Source organism: Notechis scutatus, chromosome 11, assembly GCF_049901735.1.
Source record: "Notechis scutatus isolate UNSWTSFEM ecotype Mainland chromosome 11, rNotScu1.2, whole genome shotgun sequence".
Taxonomy (NCBI): domain Eukaryota; kingdom Metazoa; phylum Chordata; class Lepidosauria; order Squamata; family Elapidae; genus Notechis; species Notechis scutatus.
The window spans coordinates 7,824,820-7,845,749 of record NC_142019.1 but is presented as its reverse complement, the minus strand read 5'-3'; the positions used below and the strand labels follow the sequence as shown (position 1 = coordinate 7,845,749).

Here is a 20,930-nt window from a genome sequence, read left to right as displayed (position 1 = left end):
AGATTTCCCTGTACAAAGCTAAGCTATGCTGCATGCCATTTCCCCAAAGCGCATCTCACAAGATTGGGTGTGCAGAACCACTGCTCTTAACTACCAAGGCACAACCTCCGCCTAAGTACCCAAAGTTGAGGAGCTGTTTTTCTAGGCTTGGTTTTCTAGCATAGCCTGGACGATTGGATAATGGTAACTCATTCTAGTGCTGAGCCATTTTGCATTCTTTTTGGTCAAAAGTATGGGTTTTAGTTGAACGAGCAAAGAAGCAAAGTAGTAGCTGAGGACTGGCCAACTTTTCCCAACCTCATGCTCTCCTACTAAGTTTCACTTCACTCTCATGATCCTAGACTGCTAAGGATTGTGGGAACTGAAGTCAAATGCATCTTTAAAGAAGGTTGGCCAAAGGTCCATCTACCACACTTTTAGAGGAATGTCCATCATTTGGAGTGGCTGAACATGTTCTTTCCCCAAGGGAAGCCCAAGATATGCCTCAATGGTGTAGTCTACATGGATTCCTAAGACCCTTAGCAGCTGCTCAGGCATCCCAAAATCTGAATCCAGGACTTGTATTGTCTTGACTAAATGTTACAGCTACAATTGGAAAGATCTCTGTGAGTTTGAGGCACAGGTCTTGGTTCTCATCCGTCCCAAGGAATGGAAAAATCTGCCTTGAGCCAGGGAAATAAACCATGGTGGAAAAAAAAAAAGCAGAGAAGGATGAGTGCCATGTCCACTGAGAAAGTAAACCTGCCCATGTTGGGTGGTTTTTAACGTAGCCTGATTTTATCCAGCTGGGCTTCATGAATAAATATTACTCCCTGCCTTTTGTTCCACACTGTTTCAGCTTCTTCCTATTTTGCTCGGAAAACAATGTTACTTAAGCATCTCTGGCTGAGATATAATTGGAGCTTCTTATTCCCTTCTTCTTCTTCTTGGGGGAGGAAGGGTCAGTTAAACAAGATCCAAGATATGAGAAATTGCAAACTGCCCTTATTATTGCAAAAGGACACACTGTGCTGAAACAAAATTTTCCAAGCCAGCTGCTATGGTGAGAATTTAGCTAGCTTAGAATTGGGGCCCACAACCTTGGCAACTTTATGACTTGTGGACTTCAATGGCTGGCTGAGGAATTCTGGGAGTTGAAGTCCACAAGTTTTTCAGTTGCCAAGGTTGGGGAACCTTGCCATAGAACATTTCCTCCATATAGGTGGAGAATGGTAGATTTTCTCCTCTCTAAAACCCCCAAAGCCACCCAGAGTCACATGATAGTCAGATGGGTGTTGTAATGACGAGGCAGTCGAGTTGTTTGATCATGAACAACTGAATCATGATGATCTTTATTGGAGTCTAGTCTTGCATTTATACACATTTTTAGTTATCCTCCATCACTGGTTAACTTTGGTTACTGCTTAACTTTTGTTATTGTTTAGCACAGTAATCCATACAATTAATTATCTCTAGTTAAAGTCTAACATATGTTTACTTCCTCTCTCTAATCCTCCTTTAGATTAGTGACTTTGTTTACCTGAGTTGTATTTGCTTGGAAACATTCTTTATCTGAGGTTTGTCATCCGAGATTGGAACATTCCTGCAATTACAACTCTACAGATGGGTGACATATAAATGAATAAAATCTGTAGTTTGTAGACTACAGACTACTCAACTACTAAAATGCAGACTATTTACAGCTGGTATTTGTTGCATGATAATAGTGATAGCAACATTGATAGGTACCCTGTGTGGAAAAGCCTCCAATCTCCCCTATAAATTTTCTTGGTTTTTTTCCTCCCCAACTGCTCCTTTCTCTGAAAACGGAAAGCACGTCAACCCAGGAGAAGCGTGTTTGAGACCTTCCAAATTGCAACCTGCCTACCAGACCGACGCGAACCAAACCAATAGCATCTCCATGCCATCTTCCACAGTTTAAAAAAGTACCTCCTAAAGCTGGTATTTTGTGCCACTGAGTGGAGGAAAAAGAATACTTCAAGCCAGTATAAGGAGCATTGTTTTGGATCTCTACAACTCTTTATCAACACACCTCCAGTTTTATTTTGCAGTTGTGAAGCCTGTGAGCTAGACTAGAGAGAGATTAAGTGGTCAAGACAGCTTGACCAACTCATCACATTTAGCAGAAATGAGCTAACGTCCGGAGCAGCCAGCTCCCCGAAGTTGATTTTGCTTCCATCTCATAAGTGCCACATGCCACTAGGCTGAACTGCTCTTCAGTGTCACCTTGACATCTTACAAAAAGAATGAAAAAAGAAATGAACTACTTCCAAGTTTTACCTCACAGGCAAATTATCCTATCTGGAGTGGTGCTCTCCAGTTCTCAATGATGATGAATTATTAGATCAAAAGAGCCTCTGCTTGGAACATCTTGTTGTCCCCAGTAAGTCCTGAACATCTTCCATTTGGCCTCCACAATTCATCATTAAAAATAATAAGCAATTGAGGTTTGTGTCTCGGATGCCAAACCATTCCAATAACACTAAAGCTTTGGAGAAAGAAAAGTGATCAAGAGCAGCTTCTTCCAACTCAAAGATTATAGAAATGCTGAGAGCCCCCTTGTCTCCTTTTATTTTATGAAATAGCTTATTAGAAGTAAAACCCAAGAAATAGCCTTCAAAATGCAGTTGAAGGCCAAATCCAAGCAGCCTTAGATACCCTACCGTGAGCTACAAACGAAGATGTCATCTAGCCAGCTTCAGGATCATACAATCAGTGCAATATCATCATGGCTTTTTTCCTTACTATAAAAGTGGTCAACCTGAAGACCCTCAGAAGTTGCTGAGCTACAACCCTTCACAGTTCCTGCTCACCAGATTAAAGAGATGCTGGGAGCTGTAGTTCTGAAACACCTGGGAAGGGACAAGTTATGATGATGGTTTAGTCTACTTGTACGTGGCTTCCCATTGTTCCAAACTGTAGAGTTGTAATTGCAGGAATGTTCCAATCTCGGATGGCAAACCTCAGATAAAGAATGTTTCCAAGCAAATACAACTCAGGTAAACAAAGTCACTAATCTAAAGCAGGATTAGAGAGAGGAAGTAAACATATGTTAGACTTTAACTAGAGATAATTAATTGTATGGATTACTGTGCTAAACAGTAACGAAAGTTAAGCAGTAACCAAAGTTAACCAATGATGGAGGATAACTAAAAATGTGTATAAATGCAAGATCGTCATGATTCAGTTGTTCATGATCAAACAACTTGACTGCCTCGTCATTACAACAAGTGGCGGATGAACAGGGACCCTCTTACTTCATCCAGCAAGGATTTGATGCACCTTCAACCCTTTGTGGTTTCTTCAACCTTTTGGTTTCTGTAAGTATGGGGTCTTCGCTTTCTGAGGAACAAAGGAAGCATGTAGATGAATTAGGCTATTTGTTGAAGAAAAATAATACCGAAGTACCACAGAGAAATCTCTTAAGGCTGGTCCAGGAGATTGCAGCTCAGTGCCTATGGTACCCAGAAAAGGGGTCTTTAAAATTAACTGATTGGGAATGTATTGGGAAAACATTGCATACTGAACCTCGAGCAAAAATAGAAGTTTTGCATCCTGAAGCAGTTTGCAGTCAACCATTACCATGAAAAATTCAACAGTTAAAAATGCATCCAATTTTAAAAGCAAGGGGAAGATCTTGAGAGGGACCATGTAAGGTCATTTTTCCACACTTGAACTAGACAACATCCTGAACCCAGAGCTATGGTATCCATGCCTAGCCACAATGATGCCAAAACAATGACATCTGCATTGTGTTGCCATGACAGGCTTCTGTATGTGTTCCACAATGTTGCTTGGAAGTACGTAGGAAACAAGAACATGGTCAAAATCATGATGCACATCTCACTTTAAACATAAGTGAGTTTCCTCACTGCTTGAACATGAAGAACTAGGGGCAATAGAAAGGGTTCTTCCAAATATGGAAACTCTTTGGGCAATAAACCGAGGGTGTTCAAGAGATTTCTGGGGATGCAGGTTCTGGAAAGTTCTCCTTTTCCTTCTTGGGAGGTTCCATGAAGGTATTCTACTTGTGTATTTTCAAATCAGCAGAACAGTTTGTTAGCACCGGATGGCATCTCCGTAGGGTCCCTTTCCTTTGTGTCCAACTTGACCATTAAATGGGATGAAGACATTAAAGAAAGACACACTCATTTCAGGATGCACAAATAGACCTGTTTTGCACCTCCTGAATAGGATCAGATGGGACACCCTAAGCTGTTGTCCAGAGGTGGTATTTGGCAGATTCTGGCCAGTTCTGGAGAACCGGTAGCGGAAATTTTGAGTAGTTTGGAGAACCGGCAAATACCACTTCTGACTGGCCCTGCTTCGATCTATTCTCTGCCTCCCATTGAGTCCCAGCTGATCGGCTGGGTCTTCTTTTGTTGCCCTGCACAGGAGAACGGAGCTGGAAAGCAGGTTAGTGGGGTGGGGAGGGAATGGGATATTACAGTAACCTTCCCCTGCCATGCCCATCAAGCCACGCCCACAGAACTTGTAGTAAAAAAAAAAATTAATCCCACCACTGTTGTTGTCCCTTCTAAAAGGGGCCATTGAAGTATATTTTTAAATGTAACTTGAAGGAGAAAAATGGATGTGTATTACTTGAATTGAACCAAATTAATGTGGAGAAAAATTTAAATGTAATTATACTTGGTTTTTCTTCTACCCTACCAATCTCTTTCTCCTAGGTCATGCCCGTTTTGGAATGCCAACTGTAGGTTAAAGCAGGATGCACATCAATGACCCTTTCTGCCCGCTAACACACACACACACACACACACCACTTTAAGGCAAAATATGAACTTTTGAAATCCCTGCTCAAAAATGCAGATGGCCTTGGAAAGCAAATCTCATTATGCTCTGCCCCAAATGCCTGCATGTTAAAAAGGATCATATGATTTGCAGGATGTGCTGCTCCGACATCCAAGTTTTAAAAATAGAGGCCAAGTTTTCATTGCAGCAACTAAAGACTCATGATTAGGTTACACATCACTTTGAAGGGACAGTCAAAAGCCGGAGTGGACTTCTGGGGCAAATAGCCTACAGAGTCAGTATTTCATAGAGTCTTTTTGGGAAGAGGAAAACAACAAAAGAAGTGGTGAGGAAACAGAGTCATTTTTGTGAGATTGGGCAGAGGGGTTCATATACATTTGAGAAAGAAAGAAAGAAAGAAAGAAAGAAAGAAAGAAAGAAAGAAAGAAAGAAAGAAAGAAAGAAAGAAAGAAAGAAAGAAAGAAAGAAAGAAAGAAAGAAAGAAAGAAAGAAAGAAAGAAGAAAGAAAGAAAGAAAGAAAGAAAGAAAGAAAGAAAGAAAGAAAGAAAGAGAAAAAGATAGCAGAAAGAGAAAGTGAGAAAGAAAAGGAAAGAAAGAGTGTGAGAGAGAGAAAAAAAGAGAAAAAAGAGAGAAAGAAAGAAGGAAGAAAAAGAAAGAGAAATGAAAAAAGAGAAGACAGAAAGAGAGAGAAAGAAAGAAAGAAAAAAAGAGAAACAGCAAAAAAGAAAGTGAGAAAGGAAGAGGAAAGAAAGAGGAGAGAGAGAAAGAAAAAGATAAAAGAGAGAGAGAAAGAAAGCAGAAAGAGAAAAAGAGAAAGAGAGAAAGAGAGAAAGAAAGAAAGAAGAAAGAAAGAAAGAAAAGAAAGAAAGAAAGAAAGAAAGAAAGAAAGAAAGAAAGAAAGAAAGAAAGAAAGAAAGAAAGAGAAAAAGAGAAACAGAAAGCAAAAAGAGAAAAGTGAGAAGAGGAAAGAAAGAGTGAGAAAGAAAAAGAGAAGAGAGAGAGAGAGAAAGAAAGAAGGAGGAGAAAGAAAGAGCAAAATAAAGAGAAAAAGAGAAAGAGAGAAAGAGAAAGAAAGAGAAAAAGAGAAACAGAAAGCAAAAAGAGAAAAGTGAGAAAGAAAGAGGAAAGCAAGAACGAGAGAGAGAGAGAAAAAGAGAAAAGAGAGAGAGAAACAAAGAAGGAAGAAAAAGAAAGAGAAACAGAAAGAGAAAAAGAGAAGACAGAAAGAAAGAGAGAGAAAGAAAAAGAAAGAAAAAGAGAGAGAAAGGGATGTAGAGTCACTACAGGTAGTCCTTGACTTACAATGGTTTGTTTAATTACCATTCAAAGTTACGACGTCACTAAAAAAAAGTGAGTTATGACCCCCTTTTTTCACACTTAACGACTGTTGCAGCATCCTCATGGTCAAGTGAACAAAATTCAGCCACTTGGCCACTGGCTCATACTTATAACGCTTGCAGTGTCCAGGAGTTCAATGATTCCCTTTTGAATCCTTCCCCCAATCAAGATCAATGGGGACTCACGGAACCGCCAACAACTGCAGCAATCCGCTTAACAAACGTGGCGAGAAAAGTCGTCAAATGGGGTAAAACTCTTACGTAAAACCAACCTCTCGCTTCGCACGTCAATGTTGGGCTGAATTGTGGGTGTTCGGTTGAGGACGACCCACCTTTAAAGCCACCCCCAAGTGTTTCTCCTCACCTCCTGCGCTGTTAAGGCCTTGGGATCTTTGGACGAGCTCATCTGCTATATTTACTTGGCTAACCCTCCATTCTGCATAGCGGCTTCTCTTCCACCTCTATCCCATCCTCTCTGCCCAATGTGAGAGTCAATTCAGGCCAAGGTAGAGCTCTGCCCAAAAAACGGCTGCATTTTTATTTTATTTCTTTCTTTTTAAATTAAGGAAAGGGAAGGGGGAGAAAAAAAAAGGCAGGAAGCTGCAGCATCAGAAATTGGATCCTCTGTTTCACTCTGCAAAGGAAATCCAGAAAACTGCACCCAGCGTCGGCTCAGCATGCCTGCCTCAGCCTCTTGCACGCGTTGTCTGCGTGATCGGATTGCGCAGAGCCCCTTAAGAAACTGAAGCTGGTGTGGCTGCAGAGGGGGAGCCTCTGGTCTATGACATGTTAAAGGCTGCAGGAGGAAACTGCCTTGGCAAGAGTTGGGGTTTGGGGCTGGATTTTTCACCAGGCTCTAACGGAGGAGGTCTGTCATTGGAGTGAGTCCTTGAGCCTCGTGGATCCGTCCCCTCAGAGACTTTGCAAGCTAATTGCAATGTTTAGAGCAGCCAAAGGAGAAAATGATTAAATGCATCGCCACAGACTCATCTTATTAACTATATAAAACGTTGGCTTGAACAGGAAGGGAGGGGCAGGCTTGCTTGAAATAAGCTGAGCTCCTGGTGGCATCATGGACATAGAGGTCCCATTAGTTCTCCGGGCAGCTGAAGGGAAGTAGCTTGACATTGCCTTCTTCCGAGGAAGAGGAGAGGAGAGGAAGAAAGATATAAAGAAGGAGAGAAGAGGAGAGGAGAAGAGAAGGAGAGGAGCAGAGTGGAAGAAGGAGAGAAGAGGGGAAGAGAAGAAGGAGAGGAGAGGAAGAAGGAGAGGAGAAGAGAAGAAGGAGAGAGGAGAAGAGAGAAAGAAGGAGAGGAGAGGGAGAGGAAGAAGGAGAGGAGAAGAGAAGAAGGAGAGAGGAGAGGAGAGGAAGAAGGAGAGGAGAGGGAGAGGAAGAAGGAGAGGAGAAGAGAAGAAGGAGAGAGGAGAGGAAGAAGGAGAGGGAGAGGGAGAGGAAGAAGGAGAGGAGAGGGAGAGGAAGAAGGAGAGGAGAAGAGAAGAAGGAGAGAGGAGAGGAAGAAGGAGAGGAGAGGGAGAGGAAGAAGGGGAGGAGAAGAGAAGAAGGAGAGAGGAGAGGAGAGGAAGAAGGAGAGGAGAGGGAGAGGAAGAAGGAGAGGAGAAGAGAAGAAGGAGAGAAGAAAAGAAGGAGAGAGGAGAGGAGGGAAAGGAGGAGTGGAGAGGAAGAAGGAGAGGAAAAAGGAGAGGAGAAGAGAAGGAGAGGAGAGGAAACAGCAGAATTGAGACCAAGACCAAGACCCAATGATCTTGCTCATCAAGGCCTTCCACAGCATTATCTTTGAATGCTTTATGTCAGAGTTGGGCAACTATGGCACCTTGATGATCTGTGGACTTTATGCTGGCTTAGGAATTCTGGGAGTTGAAGTTCACAAAGGGGCCGTGGTTGCCCACCCATGCTTTATGTGCTTCTGTGTTCCAGCAAAGCTTTAGTCCGGTTTCCAGTTTTGGTGGAAACCATGTGGACTTCTAAGCCTGAGGTGTCAATCTTCAAGTATAAATACTTTTTTCCCCATGGAAGCTGAGAACAGTGCAATTTCCTTCTCTGAAAGGGATCAGATGCAGGAAATTGTTCTTCCTGCACTCAATAGAAGGGCCTCATTTCCTATTTATTTGCCAGCTCTGGGTCAATTCACATGGCCCAGGGAGTTGGCCAATTCTTTTTCCCTCCAGCTGGACAGGCAACAAACTGGACATCCAATGGCCAGCTGTTCACAAAAAACACAGGCCATTATCTGGGCAAGGCGTTTGCAACACAGAGAGAGGTTGAGACTTTAGAAAGAGTCCAGAAAAGAACAACCAGGATGATGAGGGGATTGGAGGCTAAAACATACGATGAACACTTGCAGGAACTGGGCCTGGCTAGTCTAGGGAAGAGAAGGACCAGGGGAGACATGTTTCAATATACAACAATATGTTTGAACCAGTTCACCATCTTAGATGGGAGGATGGAGGTCCTTCAGATATGGAAAGTTGGTCTTATCAAACACAGGATAATGTTACCTTGTGAGAAATGTCCATGGAGATTCTCAATCATCCAGGTTCATGGTTGTCCCAAAGTTGCTTCTTCAAGAGGCAACTGGACTTTCTGGTTTTTCTTTGAAGATGTTTCACTTCTCATCCAAGAAGCTTCTTCAGCTCTGATTGGATGGTGGGGAAGTATATAAATGCAATGCAAGGACTATAAACCTTGCCATTCCCCACCATCTGTTGTGGTTAGCCGGCAGCTGGTGCGGATGGCTGAGGAGAGCGAGGACTCAGATGAGGGGCCAGGACCATTAGGGAATGGACTGCTGCCTTCAGAGATTGTGGGAGCTGGCAGCAGCGATGAAGAGGTTCCCGAGGAGCCTGTGCCAAGTGCCTGTACATGCAGGATTGCTCGTAGGAAAAAGCAGCTGCAACAGCACGGGTCACTCGGGAGTAAGGCTGCAAGGTAACGGCCCCTCCTTCAAGAAGATAAAAGCCAGCTGTGAAGCGAACATTCTTTGCAGGAAGCAAAGACATTTTGAAACTCAGCCTCGTGGACCTTACAGTATCTTAATTTGGTATTTGACTCTTGTGAAATATTTCTTATCTGTGATTTTTGGTAGCCTCGCACAGTTTTGACGAGGTTTGTGTTTATCAAAGTTAATTAGTTTGCAGCAGCCTTTTTAACCGGGGATTTGTGAGACTCATTAAAAGGTTTCTGTTCCTTTTGGTTATTGTTTGTCTTATTGGAAAAGGGTTTGGGTCAGAATGAAACCAGTCAGAGCTGAAAGAGCTTCTTGGATGAGAAATAAAACGTCTTCCAAAAAAAACCCAAACACCAACCACCAGAAAGTCCAGTCATGAAAAAGCACTTTTGGGACTACCTTGTGAAACGAGCTCATTCAGAACTTATCGGAAGCAAGACTAGAGGTGGCAAGTGGTAGGTTAGTCCCACACCAAGCCAATGACAAGAACCATCACGGAGCTTGGATTTCTTTACAGAAGTCAGTTGGTTCTCTTGATCCCTAAATTATGGATCCGGGTGATTTAGATTAAGCTGTCTTGTTGTGGTACTTGGGTCATACATCTCTCATCAATCCCAGACAGTGTGGCCGGGGTTAATGAGAGTTGCACAAGAAAATATCTGGATGCCGTCAAATCAGAAAATAGATCCTGGAGTGATTTATAATAGGTTCGTGAGAGGTTCTTCTTATTCCCAACACTTGGATGTTCAAAAGCGAAATTGCAGATTCTCAAGCAACAAGTGGCAATCACATCTTTTTCAACCAGTGTTCCTGGTCTGCATAAGATGAGCAATAATCTGTTGTCTTTGAATGTGGTAATGGGTGCAGCATGAAAGGGGATTGTGGATGACTCTGTAGTTGCATTATCTCAATTATTAGGTACTAGCTCTATACCCCTGCTTCGCTATGAAACTATGTGGTCGGGCTTAGTTTTGGGGGAGGAAAATAAGGGGGGGGGGATTCTGCCTCTCGGTATTCATCTGGCTAGCATCCAGTCAGTGTATGAGAGAGTTGAGGGCTGTTTGGAAACTGAAAGAGTATTTGCTGTGTGAGCAAGAAGAAGACAATAAGGAGCCTGGGCGTGGCTTAGCTCAACTGTTCTGTACTAAAGCTGCTTAGTGCTGTGAATCTGAATCTGAAACTTCTCTCCTCTGCTTGTGTTTTGCCTTTGGAACAGAGTTCTTTTCAGGTGGGGAGGGGGAGTAGAACTCCTTAGCATCAGAGTGTGTTAATTACTGTATCAAGAAATAGTAATGATCTGATGCTCATTTCGAAAAATCCTTTCTTAGTGAGCACCTAGAAGCCAAGAGGAACAAACGTGCCAAATTTCAAGTTTGTAGGCTTTACGGTTCTGGAGATTTTGCGATGATCCGTGAGGGGTATTTGTATATACATATAGATTACTTGAAGATCACCTTTAAACCACTTATTTGTATTTGACTTCAGTCCTTTGCAACCACGTTAACTTGATTCCATCCTAAGCAATAATGTTATATTTTGTCCTGCTCCATGTCCATCACCATTCGGTAGCTGATGGAGGTTCACCCCATCCCGTGGCAACCACAAATAGTGGCTGATCAATTTTAGGTGGTTCTAGTAAGACAATATAAGGAATGAGATCTGCTAGCTCAAAATTGTACAGTCCTTCTCTGGATCTAGTTTGGACAGGAAAGGCTGAGATATGGGTAGAATTGTTTTTTCTTTGGCAGGGAATCAATGATCTTTGCTCCCTGCCACATAAATTATGAGCCTTTCCTTATAGCCAGGAAATCTGAAAAGATGCCAGCCACCCAGGCACAATTGCTGAGAAAAAGTTCTAGATATTGCAAGCACAAGTGTGTGGGGAAATGGAATGATATCATTTGGATTAAGAGCAGACCAAAAAAAAAAAAAATCACCTCATCAAAGAAGATTCCATTCTTCTTCTTCTTCTTCTTCTTCTTCTTCTTCTTCTTCTTCTTCTTCTTCTTCTTCTTCTTCTTCTTCTTCTTCTTCTTCTTCTTCTTCTTCTTCTTCTTCTTCTTCTTCTTCTTCTTCTCCTTCTCTCCTCTCCCTCTCCCTCTCCCTCTCCCTTCCTCCTCCTCCTCCTCCCCTCCTCTCCTCCTCCTCCTCCTCCTCCTCCTCCTCCTCCTCTCTTCTTCTTTCCTCTTCCTCTTCCTCTTCCTCTTCCTCTCCTCCTCCTCCTCCTCCTCCTCCTCCTCCTCCTCCTCCTCCTCCTCCTCCTCCTCCTCCTCCTTCTTCTTCTTCTTTTGGTTGCAATGAGTCACCATCATATTTTCAGATGACATGTTGCTTTTGCCCCAAATAACATTTTAATAAAAAAAAAAAAACCTCACTGAACATAACAATCTGCTTGTTGATATTCACACAGGGATTAATTGCTGGCAGAATAGAAACATTTCGTTTTCACATGATGGGAAGCAACAGCCTTGAATCACAGCAAGAATGAACACATTCCAAAATATCCACAACCACAATCAAACACATTTTCCAGCTCTTGAAAGTCACACGGCAGTCTCCCATATCTTGCCCAGATCAAAGCGGCTTTCAGATATTGTGATCCAGTGGTGGGATTCAAAATATTTTACAACCAGGTTCTTTAACCATGGCTTGGTGGGCGTGGCGTGGCTTGATGGGCATGGTAGGAAGGATACTGCAAAATCCCCATTCCTTCCCCATTCCACTAACCTGCTTTCCAGCTCCGTTCTCCTGTGCCGGGCAACAAAAGCAGACCCAGCCAATCAGCTGGGACTCAGGAGGAGGAGAATAGATGGGGGGCGGGGCCAGTCAGAGGTGCTATTTGTTGGTTCTCTGAACTACTCAAAATTTCTGCTACTGGTTCTCCAGAACTGGTCAGAACCCGCTGAATACCCACCTCTGTCGTGATCTCAGATTCTCACTAGTGACTTTATGCATTTTCACTGCATCAACCAGACATCATCAAAGGAATACAAAGTCTGTCCACATCACCATGCAGAGATGAGGCCAGGACCATCTGGAAGTTGTGTGCTGATTCCGGAGCCTCCAGAATCTGACAGCAGCGAGGCAGAGGAACAACGGGAGCCTGTTCCAAATGTGTGTATGCGCAGCGCAACTAGAAGGCGAGAGCAGCTGAGTCAAAAGGGGTGACTCAGGAGTAAGGCTGGGAGGTGATTGCCCCTCCCATAAGGTATAAAGGAAGTGCAAAGGTAGAGAAACCTTTGCAGCAAGCAAAGTCGTTCGCTCTGTTCAGATTAAACCTTGAAGCTCCGTGTGGACTTTGTACTTTGGTTGGTTTTTTACAGTTAATGTGGCACTTTAGTTGTTGGCAGCAATTCAAGTCCTCTCCAGATTCCTGGACTGGTCCCCGTTCTTCCCCACTGTCCGATTCCGCTGCCATCTGTACCGGCTGCCGGCGAACCATAACAGGGGGAAACTTAACAAAAAGAAACAACCCTGAATTAAGGAGAAATTTCCTGACAGAACAATTAATTAATTAGTAGAATGGCTTGCCTTCAAAAGCTGTGAGTGCTCTATCACTAGAGGTTCAGAAGAGACTGGACAGCCATTTGTCTGGAATGGTACAGGGTCTCCCACTCCAGCAGGTGGTAGGATGAGAAAAACTCTAAAGTCCCTTCCAACTTCGTTATTCTGTATTCTGTAAATCAATATCCACAAATGCCTGGGCACAACAAGGTACTACTAACTAATCAAGTAGTCAAAAAATTCAAGATGGCAGCAACAACGATGTGGTCAAAGCCCCGCCTCCTTTTTCTTCATCACAATGCTCCTTAAGAGCTTCAGTTGCAAAGTTGCGGTCACCAAGTTGACTCTTTGGACCCCCTTCCTGTGGACACTCCTGCTGCTAACACAATGGCTCTTTGTGCTAATGGCAGTTGTAGCAGTCGAAGGTTAAATTTCCATGTGAGTTGTGAGATGAAAGCGGTATCCAAGACAACCACAGGAAGTGGGAGAAGAGAAATTCAACCTCTTGCACAATCAGTGTGTCCACCAAGTACAAGAAGGATGGGATTATTTCTGTCAGGTTACAGAATGCCACCACTGAAACGTTCTTAGGACCCCATCTGAGAACAAAAGGAGGAAGGAGGACACGTGGTGTGGACCTCTGCTCCTTTGGGGGAACTTCAGGAAACCTTTGTTTGTTTTTGTCCTTCCACACAGCACATATATTCTCACACCTACACACTTCCTCCAGCTCTTCCGTAGGTGTGGATGTGGCAGCTGTAACTGCGGACTGAAAGAATCACTAATGAACAATTCATGTGCTTGTGTATGTGTTATTTGCCGCCTCCAAGTTCCTTTCAGAACAGGATGATGGAGAACTTCTCAGGGTCTTTTCATAGGATTGACGTGATCTGGTTTTTATTCTTCTCAAGCCAACGGGATTTGGAAAATAAATTATCTGCACAGTCTAGAGACTCCATCCATCCATCCGGCTGGCTGTCAGACGGATGCCTCTTTGAAAACAGATGGGAAGAGGTCCAAATTTGGTCTGAGGGTGGAAGCCATCCAAAGAAAGCTTACATTGAAAAATGGACTAAATGTATCTGGAGACTGCGGAGAACCAAAATCCAGAACCGAATGTCCCCAACCAGAGGTGGTCTTCAGCAGGTTCTGACCAGTTCTGGAGAACCGGTAGTGGACATTTTGAGTAATTCAGAATACCACCTCTGACTGGCCCTGCCCCCATCTGGGTCTTCTTTTGTTGCCCTGCAGAGGAGAACGGAGCTGGAAAGCAGGTTAGCGGGGTGGGGAGGGAATGGGATTTTGCAGTATCCTTCCCTTGCCATGCCCACCAAGCCATGTCACGCCCATCAAACCAAGCCAAGCCCACCAAGCCACACCAGGCCCACAGAACCAGTAATAAAAAAATTTGAACCCATGTCCCCAACGTATCTTCATTCTTCTTCTACAGGAGGAAAAAATTATATGGCAGCACCAGGCAAAGCCAAACGATCGAAGGCGGATCCTGGAAGCGCCAGCATCTAATGCAGGTGGTCCTCAAGTTACAACTGTTTGTTTAGTGACCGTTCAAGGTTACAACAGCCCTGAAAAAAGTGACTTATGGCCGTTTTTCACTCTTGTGACGATTGCAGTCTCCAGGTTGCAGGTCAGGTGATCAAAATTCAGGCGCTTGGCGCAACTAACTCATATCTAACCTAGAACTACGCCGCCTCCAGTCCGATCTAAATATAGTACATAAAATCATACATTGCAATGTCCTACCTGCAAATGAATACTTCAGCTTCAATCATAACAATACAAGAGCACACAATAGATACAAGCTCAAGGTTAATCGCACCAAACTCCATTGCAGGAAATACGACTCCAGCAGCAGAGTGGTCAATGTCTGGAATACTCTACCTGACTCTGTGGTTTCTTCCCCAAACCCCAAAAACTTTAACCTTAGACTGTCTACTATTGACCTCACCCCTTTCCTAAGAGGTCTGTAAGGGGCGTGCATAAGCGCACCAATGTGCCTACCATCCCTGTCCTATTGTTTCTTTTTATTTTTCTTATAAGTATCTATCTCATGTATTCAAAACTATGTTGATTCTTATACCTGTGTCTTGTAAGCGATTGACAAATCAAATAAATAAATAAATATTGAAGATGGTTGCAATTTCCATGATTGACTTTTGTGAACGTCTGGCAAGCACAGTCAGCGGGGAAGCCAGGTTCACTTAAGAACTGTGGCAGGATGGGACAGAACTGACTTAACAGCTGTCTTGCTTAATTGCAGGAATTTTGGGCTCAATTGTGGTCACAATAGCAATAGCACGTAGACTTATATACTGCTTCACAGTGCTTTATAGCCCTCTCTAAGTGGTTTACAGAGTCAGCCTGTTGCCCCCAAACATCTGGGTCCTCATTTGACCCACCTCGGAAGGATGGAAGGCTAAGTCAATCTTGAGCCGGTCAGGATCAAACTGCTGACGGTGGGCAGAGTTTGCTTGCAATACTGCATTCTAACCATTGTGTGAAGCAAGCAAGCAAGGAAGGAAGGAAGGAAGGAAGGAGGGTGGGAGGGAGGAAGGGAGGGAGAGAGGGAGGGAGGAAGGAAGGAAGGAAGATAGGAGTAGCACTTAGACTTATATACCACTTTACAGCCCTCTCTAAGCAGTTTACAGAGGCAGCTTCTTGCCCCCAACAATCTGGGTCCTCATTTTACCCACCTCGGAAGGATGGAAGGCGGAGTCAACCTTGAAGTCGAAGACTACCTGTACACTTCTTTTGCTGGCTTTTGCAGGAGTTGTGACACCAGCAAAATTGTGTTAAGAAAAAGGATTTCTGGACCGGGTGTTTTTTGTTTGTTTGTTTTGTTCTCTTGAATATATTTGACCAGATCAAGACCGATACTAATGGATGTTTTGAGAGATGCTTCAGGGCTGGGGGCAGAATCTATTTTAGCAGATTGTTCAGAGGACCAGAGCAGACTTATCACAACATCTCTGTGGAACTTTAACAGAAATATAACTCCCTGCTAGCAAGGGAGAACGTGGCTTGCATAATGAGGAGATCTTAAGTCTGAAATTTTAGTTTAACCTTACAGACATGTCTGCCTCGTACGCTCCTCTGATGGTGTGCTAGAAAGCAGGAGGAATATTCTGTCTCTCTTGTCCCTCCTTGAAATGCCACATCGCCAGCTTGCAATTGTTGAAATGGTTGCCTGGAATGACAGAAGCATCTTTCCCCCAGAATGAATGAGGTAATTGCAAGCATTTCATCTATTCCAATTTTTCCCTGGCATTTATTTATGTGTGCGATGGTTGGTCATCCTGGGAGCTCACAATAAGCTTCAACAGCCTATTAATGAATGAATATTGTGGTTTCCCCTTAAAGCAGGGGTCAGCAACCTGCGGCTCTGGAGCCGCATGTGGCTCTTTCATCCCTCTGCTGTGGCTCCCCTGTTGCCGGTCTGCTCCACAATTGATAGGCCCTTCGGTTAGGACAGGTAGAGGAAAAAGGACGCTGCGCTAGGAGGAGACTCTATGGTGGGGGAAACTGAACTTCTGTTTCAGCGGAGGGAAAAGGATGCTGTGCTGGAAGACTCTATGGTGGAAGAAACGGACTTCTGGTCGGCTCCACAATTGTTAGGGCTTTCGGTTAGGACAGGTAGAGGAAAAAAGGACACCACACTAGGAGGAGACTCTATGGTAGGGGAACCGCCATAGAGTCTAGTCGGCTCCAGAATTGAACGGGTGGGCTTTTGGTTAGGACCTTTGTGTCTCTTTGAGTGTTTAAGGCTGCTGACCCCTGCCTTAAAGCAACAGGATGCAAATTTGAATATGGAAAATACGGTTTCCATTTCCCTTTAGGGATCATTCAGCAGCCAAGTTCTGTCATCTTCACGCGTTGCCTTAATATAACTTGCTTGATCAGGTGGTAGAAGGCAAAACATTTTTTTTGCAATTGAGTTCTTCCACTTCCACTCACTGGAAGCCTCCATTCCTGCCCGTTTCTTGACAGGGTCTGAAAAGGATGGGACCTTGCTTTTTCTTGGGCTAGAAGCCACGAAGCCAAGGTAGCAATTGCAATGATGGTTAATCCAAGAAAGCAAGACCACCGAAAGCTTGCAGGTCACTTCTCATGACAGGTCAAAACTCTGAGCAGGGCAGGCTAGGCAAATGATGATGTCCAAGTGACCATCATTTGGTAAAAAAGTAGACAGCGAAAACTATCAACAGTCCTTGGTATTTGATGTGGGGTATTTCCCAGTTGCTATTTTAATCAGCAGAATGCCGTAGATTAGGTTACACACGTAGATCTGTCAGAGGACTGAATGTTTCATGATTTATTTAGAAGCACAAACTGTTCACAAGTGGGATTTTTATCTATTGAAGCACTGGTTTTTGGCATTCTTTCTTTGGGATAGGTGGCTTATTTTTAGGGTATCCATTTAATAAAGAAAGAAAGAAAAATGAAGACCAAGAACTTTTATTGCTTGCTTGGCTCTTTGGTATTTCAAGGCCAGCCTTACTATCAGGAAGGGCAAAATCACCTCCTCAGACATTTCCTCTTAAGGGATCATCATGAATTCACAAAACCTCTTTTTTTTTTTTTTTTGGTCTCAGATATAATTTGATGGACAGCAAGATCATTGATTTAATAACTGGTGAACTCAACACTTTCTGACACCCTTGTAGGTTTTTCTTTCATGCTTGTGACTTTTGAACTTTGGGGTCGATTTTATTTTTGTGAAGTGCACCATTAAGTGCACCAGCAGCACGGTGGTGCAGTGGTTAAAGTGCAGTACTGCAGGCTCACTTCTGCTGACTGCCGGCTGCCTGCAACTTGGCAGTTCGAATCTCACCAGGCTCAAGGTTGGCTCATCCTTCCATCCTTCCGAGGTGGGTAAAATGAGCACCCAGATTGTTGGGAGCAAGAGGCTGATTCTGTAAACCACTTAGAAAGGGCTGTAAAGCACTGTGAAGCAGTATATAAAACTAAGTGCTATTGCTATCTTCCTTCCTTCCTTCCTTCCTTCCTTCCTTCCTTCCTTCCTTCCTTCCTTCCTTCCTTCCTTCCTTCCTTCCTCCCTTCCTTTCTAGTGCTTACAATGCAGCGTTGCAGGCGAACTGCCCACTGCCAGCAGTTTGATTTTCATGGGGCTGAAGGTTTACTCAGCCTTCTATTCTTCCGAGGTGGGTAAAATGAGGACCCAGATTGTTGGGAGCAAATATATTGATTCTGCAAACCCCTTGGAGAGGGCTGCAAAGCACTGTGAAACGGTATAGAAATCTAAGCGCTATTGCTATCTTCCTTCCTTCCTTCCTTCCTCCCTCCCTCTCTCCCTTCCTCCCTCCCTCCCTCCCTTTCTCCCTCCCTCCCTCCCTCCCTCCCTCCCTCCCTCCCTTCCTTCCTTCCTTCCTAATGCTTACAATGCAGCATTGCAGGCGAACTGCCCATTGCCAGCAGTTTGATCTTCACGTGGCTGAAGGTTTACTCAGCCTTCTATTCTTCCGAGGTGGGTAAAATGAGGACCCAGATTGTTGGGAGCAAATATATTGATTCTGCAAACCCCTTGGAGAGGGCTGCAAAGCACTGTGAAAACGGTATAGAAGCCTAAGTGCTATTGCTATTATTGGACATCCGGTTGGCACGATAAATTATATCCACATTTTATTCCTCTTTGGTTCCTGCCGGAGAGCTCATTTCCTGTGCTGGTTCCTGCTCTGGATTTCCTTTTGTACTAAAGCTTTTTTTTTTTTTTTTCCCTTTGGGAAACTGGCTTTGCTTCCAATTGTGTGACATCAGCCGAGCGAGCTTGAAAGCTAGTGATGAATCAGTGGAGTCTGAAATTCGAACCCGCCAACTCCAGCATCTGTCTTGGACCACAGTTGTTCTCGTCTGGGGAAGGGATGGTCCAAAGACAGTGGCAGCAGCCATCGCGAGAGAGATGCCAACATCTGTTTTGACATCCGAGATTTTCTGCTGCCCTGCAGATGTTCTTCAGCAACATCCCTCCTTGTCCCCACTAAGCACATTTGAGGAGGATGATTAACCAGCTCATGTGAAATTTGCCAAGTTGGGTGGGGGGGGAGGGAGAAAACGGAGTGAGGAGCCGAGACAGGAAATGTTCCCAAATCTGTCATGATCAGAAAACAGAGAGCCTGACTCAGTGGAAGCCACAATTAGCCATTTACAAGGAAATTATCCCACTGTCTCTTCTGTTAAAAAGTCCTGCCTTGGCCACGGTGACTCACCCTGAAGCTGCAAAAGAGATGACGGTTATGACTAAATCCTTTTTATTGATGAATGTGTCACTGTTTCTCTCTCTCTCTGTCAGGACATGTGTGCGATTTTCTCAAGATTCACAAGGCAACCAACATGGCTATTCAGTATGCGGTACAATCATAGGCTGATCGCACAGAGGAATACAATTATCTTGGAATAGACAGCTAGTGGCTATCACCGATACGCTCTCGCACATTTTCCTACATCTATGAGGCTGAGAAAAAGAAAGATAAGAAAGGTATATAGCCATGATTAAGAACCTATGGCACACGTGCCACAAGTGGCACGCAGAGCCATTCGGGCTGGCACATAAGCCACAGGCAAACCTACCTCACTGCGCATGTACACGCTTCACAGCTGGGTTTTTTTCGGTTGGTTTGAGGCCTTTTTCAGCCTCCCAGAGGCTTGGAAAAAGCCTCTGCAAGGCTTTTCAGGACAAATTATAGGCCCATTTCGTCACTTCCTGTCATACTGGAAGTGATGAAACGGGCCTATAATTTGCCCCGAAAGGCCTTGCAGAGGCTTTTTCCAAGCGTCTGGGAGGCTGAAAAAGGTCTCAAACCAGCCGAAAAATCAGCTGTGAGGCGCAGTGCAGGTAAGGAGGTGGTGGTGGTGGGGATTGTGCGTGCATGTGCAGGGGGCGTGGGGTGTGTGCATTGCATTCTGGGTGCTGGCATGCAAGTACGGGTTGCAATTTTTGGCACAGGAGCCCAAAAAGGTTAGCCACCACTGGTATATAGAATATCTGGCTCAGTGGCATTAAACAGATCTGCCTTCCGAAGGAGAGTAAAGAATTATGATGGCGCAGTGGTTACAGTGCAGTACTACTGGCTACTTCTGCTGACTGCTGGCTGCCTGCAATTTGGCAGTTTAAACCTCGCCAGGCTTAAGGCTGACTTAGCCTTCCGTCCTTCCGAGGTCGGTAAAATGAGGACCCGGATTGTTGGGGGCAAGAGGCTGACTCTGTAAACTGCTTAGAGAGGGCTGTAAAAGCACTGTAAAGCAGTATATAAGTCTAAGTGCTATTGCTATTAATGGAAGCAAGCTATAGCCCTCATGAGCTATGAATGGCTACCCTCTGAGAGAAGGCTAATGGACTACTGTGAGAGAACAATCTGATGTTGGTAGGATCCTTTATCCAAGTCATAAAGAATCCTTGGTCCTCCCCAGCAGCCAACACCCAGATAAGCAGGGATTAACACCAGACAAACAATCAAGAAGAAACTCCTACCCCCAACAAAACTACAGGGCAAGCTGCTGTATATCAACAGGGAGCAAACCCCACACTCACTAGCATCGATGAGATTATGTAGCTGAATAAAGAAACATCTGCAAGCAAACAACCAAGTTCAGGAAACAGCAAGAACTCCACAGTTCAGCCCTGAGCTATAGACATCCTCTTCTGATGGGAGTGCCGAGATAGTTTCGGCGAAGTTAATTTCCATACGGCGGCGCGGGGGAAGAAACCTGGTTTACAATGGACGTTTAGAATTTCAGCTGTTAAGAATCAGAACAAAAATTTCCAAGTCACACTGAAACTATGTGGCATGTGGGACTTTGGTTCACAACTTGGATTGTTTCCTTACATTCATGTTCCCTAGTAAGTATTTTTTTTTTAATGCAAAGTGATTTGGGAGGAGAAATAGCATAACGTCTTCCATGAATTCCTCCAATTTTTTTTTTTAGAGCTGCTAATTTGGTGGCCAGTGCCTCATTTGCTGGCAGTTATTGTCACCGCTTAATTCTGCATTGTAAGCTGCCCAGGGTCACCTGCGTGAGTTGGGAGGTTATATGAATTTGTTGAACAAACGCAAATAAATTTTATCAAGAAGTCCTTTTTCCATCATCCTACCTTTACCTTCCTATGTTAAGCATCTTTTTATGGAATTCATCCTGTCCCCTCCAGAAATTCTCACCAAGTTGTGGGCCACCAACAACTGTAGAGCACCAAATTCTTGGCTTGTAAGCCTATTCCTAGCACAGATAACAATTTTTGAAATTGCCGCAATATAATATAACTATGATGGCAACCACCCCATTAATTTTAGAGTGGCAACAGCCCATGGAATGAATCCCA

The 20,930-nt window shown here is 44.0% G+C and overlaps 1 long non-coding RNA gene across 1 annotated transcript in view; it reads left to right on the top strand.

Annotated features, from left to right (window-relative positions):
- Window positions 1-20,684, top strand: part of LOC148129694 (uncharacterized) — a 39,096-nt gene extending 18,412 nt beyond the window's left edge. Inside the window, exons 2-3 of the long non-coding RNA XR_015750822.1 lie at window positions 18,906-19,091; window positions 20,027-20,684. This is a non-coding gene — a long non-coding RNA (uncharacterized LOC148129694). The remainder of the gene's footprint in view (window positions 1-18,905; window positions 19,092-20,026) is intronic.
- Window positions 20,685-20,930: the final 246 nt, after the last annotated feature.